Genomic DNA, 4210 nt, shown 5'->3' with positions numbered 1-4210 from the left:
TGTGGTCAGTGAGACTTGGGTGTTCCTGTTCACTTCAGCTATAAGAAACCTCCAGTCCAAGTAATCAATTTTCCTTGTCCTTAACTCCGTTTTTGCTTTTTAAAAATTTTGCTTGGTCCTGGTACTAAAATTTCTATTACATGTGGTTTTGGTAAGCCACTTTAAATGCTTTTTTAAAAAAACCCCAGGACATCCACAGTGGATTTACAATAGGGTTGTATTAAGTTGGTGTCTGTTAAAAACAGGTATTTGTTCATTTTCAACTGGATTATAGAGGCAACAGAACCATTGTGTACGCAGAGTTTGAGATTGTTCAATGGATTGTTCAAATAAGCTTTTAATGTCTCCATGTACTCCTGAGGCCCACAGAGAAGGAAGGTGAGGATAGATAGTCAAAGCGACAGAAACAAGATCAAAGCTTTCGTCGCTCCAGATGGATGATGGGACAAGCAGAGAGGGATAAGAGACATTGTCTCCCAATCCTCAAAAGCTCAATCCACAAGCCAGAACATTGAGGCAGTAAAGAGCAGTGGAGGCATCACGGCCTGGCTAAGGAGGTGTCCAAGATGGAGGCTACCAGGCTCAGAGAACCTACAGGGTGAAGTGTGATATAAATGCTGGGGCAAGGTGCTGGGGGCAAAGGGGTCGTGGAAGTCAAAGTTGAAAATTAATCTTTCATAGAGTGGTCAGGCATTTGGGACTTAGGCTACATATTAATGCATCAGAGTGTTCAGAAGGATTCAGACTGATGCTCACTCCCCAGAGGGAAAAGTTTTGGTGTCCTTTAAAAAAAAACAAAACAAAACATGGCTTACACTTCAAATAGCACAAGCACACCTAAATTCAAACTCTTCTTACCAGTAAGGTATTTCAGTCAACTTTTTATCTAAACCCTGTACTACCTAGCCACAGTCTACTGATCGAAGTTGCATTACAGTCTCGGTTTTGCTTGGAAAGTCTTAGAAATGAGGGAGGAAGGGGATCCTGAGGGTTCTTTATCTACACAAAAGGGGCAATTTTCTCAGCATTTTCCTGGTTTGCATGAAGCATCCCTTAAGAGAATTCTGCTTTTCTTCTTTGACTCCATAGTCCCCATCAGCACTCCATTCCTAAATGATTTCCACAGCAAATTGGCTTTAGACAGGGCAAGTGCCAGAGAGGAGAGAGAGAGAAGTACTTTTATAGGTAGAAACTCAAATCTCTTTCAAGTCTCTGAACTAAACTGGGTTGTGAAGTATGTAGACGTGGAGGCACTGGTGATCATCCCGCGGCCCTGCCAAGCCAAGACTTACCGTTAACTTCCCCGTTTTTGATGATAAAGGAGAAAAACTACAGCATTAATTAAGAATGCCCTTGGTGAAGAGTACACATTTATAGACCAATTACAAAGGAAAGCATGATTATAGCTATTGGCTTAATTATCGCAGGGCTATTAGAACATACTTGGAGGGTTAAAGTAGGTGAATAAGTAAAACGTACGATTACAGAATGGGATATTATGGTGCCTAAAAAACAGTATGAAGGACATCTGCTCATACACTTTTTTTTTTTTTTAAGGATTTTATTCATTAGACCAAGAGCTCACAAGTAGGCAGAGAGGCAGGCAGAGAGAGAAGGGGAAGCAGGCTCCCCGCTGAGCAGAGAACCCAATGTGGGGCTCCATCCCAGGACCCTGAGATCATGACCTGAGCCGAAGGCAGAGGCCTAACCCACTGAGCCACCCAGGCGCCCCTGTTCATACACTTTTAAAGCAATATTCAAAATGTACAATAGGACCACGTGTTGGGGGAAAAAACCAAAAAAAACGAATATAAGGACATACATCAAGGTTTTAGTGTTTTCTGAAAACGTGGGTATTTTGGTTTACATGTTGCTTATTTTTCTTCAATATGTATTGTTTTTGTAGTAAAAAAAAATTTAAAGAAACGAGATAATGGTATAGGGCTCTCTCGGGGTTAATATGAAGTGCCAGTAATACAAAAATTTTTAAAAATGTGAACAAATGCTTTTATTTACTCATCTAGTAAAATAGCAGTTGGGTAGAAGGCTGGTTTAAGAAGGCTGAAGTCAGGCTTAACCAGCAGAGGGCAGTAAGAAGCTGGTACCTGGTGGGGGACCTACCCAAAAACAAGCCATAAAAGTGCTAACTACAGTTCTCCCTCCCACAGCACGTACACTAAAATTGGAACAATGCAGAGAAGATTAGATTATGCCTCTGCACAAGGAGGACATGCAGATTCATGAAGCAGCACTAACTATAGCAGGCCCCCGTAGGAAAAGCTTCTCCTCCCAAACTGAGGTAAGATTGTTGGGCTTTAGTTTACTACTTCTAGTTACATTTTCTTTTTGCCCTAATGCCAAATCCAGGATCCAAAGCTGATGAGGTCGTTTTATTATGTGCTGGGAGGCTGTCAATAGAGGCGACTGTGGTTATTTTATATACAACTAAGAAATTGAAACTCTGCAACACATTCCTAGAGAAAAAGGTTTAGGTCCGTATTGTATGCTTCTTTAGACTCCTTTTCTTCCACTACAGTGAGATTTCTATAGATTTCTATCGGAAGGCCAGAAGGTTTCAGAGCAGGCCGATTTTGGGAAATGGGCACAATCCAGAGTGTGTTAAGGTAACATGTATTTTGGAGATTACAATCCACACTGTTCTCTCCGTGGAAACATTGACTTTGTTCCATGCAATGTTTGAATAGTGTACTTGGTGTGGTAGGCACTCAGATATTTTCTGTTGGGTAAATAGATTTGACCTGCCTATCTAGTAAGTTAGTTAATTTGTGGGTTTTCTTCTCAGGCTTAAACCCCCCAGCCTCTTTTGACACTTCAAATTCTCATGTTCCTTTTTTTCTGGCAACAACAGTGAATCTCTCAACCTGGGCCTCTTTTAGCCTAGCACAGTGCCAAACTGTCATAGACTCCCTTCACTCCAGCTCCACTCCAGGGAGCAGGGCAGAGAAATGTATCCTACCGCAGTATGGGGTACAGAGTCTGGGGTACAGAGGCTCTAAGAGTCTGAAAAATCATTTTAAAAGCCACTTTGAGACCTGGGAACAGTAAAAAGCACGTGAATTCAGTGAAACTATTTTTACATTGCAATAATTTATTTTTGAAGCCTATTTATTAAGACACATGCCAACAGCACAGTATTGTACAAGTGATGTGAATTAAACCTTACACAAATGTAGTATTTGTCTTTTTATTTTTCCTTCTCTCAACTCAACTGCCCCTAACTAGAATTTACAAATGGATATAAAAATCCTGTTTGTACCTGGTTGGCTTGTTAGCAAAATACTGAGTGAAAGGCCTGTGATATTTCACAGTGCTGCCACCAGATTCAAAGGAACAAAATGCACATAAATAAATAAATAAGAGATTCAGAAGGGGAAAATAAAATATTAACATACAAAAGGCTACAAATTAAAGGCCCCGTGTTCACTTTTGGATTTGACGCTTGGATATACTTGGTGAGTTCCAGGGGTCAGCAGATGTTTTGCTAAGTGGGTGCATGTTGTGTCTTGCTGGGGGGTACTTATCTACACTTGGTTTATAAAGTGATGCAGTTATGCTGTTATTTCAGGAGGGACTACATGTATAATTTTTAAGAAGCAGTTAGAACTTTTTCTTCCCCTACCCCCACAAGCTGCATTTTAGAAGGCAGCTGTGCTCACCAGCTGTATTTTGATATCATCCAGTTCAAAAATTTTATATTCTAAATTTCAGTCATGTAAAGAATCTAGAAACTTTACTATGAAACATGGAAATGGTAACATGCATAAAATGAGCCATGCTGAAGTGCAGAAGCAGAATTAGGAGTTCTATAATGGAGAGGAATCAATGTATACTAAATCGTTCAGATTTTTAAGTAACTGTAATCAAGGCATAAAGATCATCCTTGCTATGACCTTGATTGTGGTCTACTGTTGTCACAGGAAGCTGGCTCATTCAGAGCATTCCAGAGAGAGTGGCTGCCATCTGCAGTGCGGGGTAATCGAATGCAAGACAGATGCAGGTGTGGCTAATGTTCAGTGACAGCCTGAAACTATCGTGTTGGTTAGCAGTAAAAATTAAACAGGTAAGAAATGAGTTGGTCTTCTAGTAAAACTGCTGAGTGCATTTCTCCTGTCACAACTTGAAAACAACGGGCAACGGTTCCTTTAATGAAGCAGAAACCTGCCTGAACAATGTGTCCCAGGACTTTCTA

General features: G+C 40.6%; 1 non-coding gene across 1 annotated transcript; it reads left to right on the top strand.

Annotated features, from left to right (window-relative positions):
* Window positions 1–2152: 2152 nt before the first annotated feature.
* On the top strand, window positions 2153–2260 carry LOC123942905. The gene has a single exon (XR_006818531.1). It is a non-coding gene; the product is annotated as a U6 spliceosomal RNA (small nuclear RNA).
* The last annotated feature ends 1950 nt before the right edge of the window (window positions 2261–4210 follow it).

This window comes from Meles meles, chromosome 5, assembly GCF_922984935.1.
Source record: "Meles meles chromosome 5, mMelMel3.1 paternal haplotype, whole genome shotgun sequence".
Classification (NCBI taxonomy): Eukaryota; Metazoa; Chordata; class Mammalia; order Carnivora; family Mustelidae; genus Meles; species Meles meles.
The sequence above is the reverse complement of the archived record's forward strand: the minus strand, read 5'-3'. Positions and strand labels throughout refer to the sequence as shown.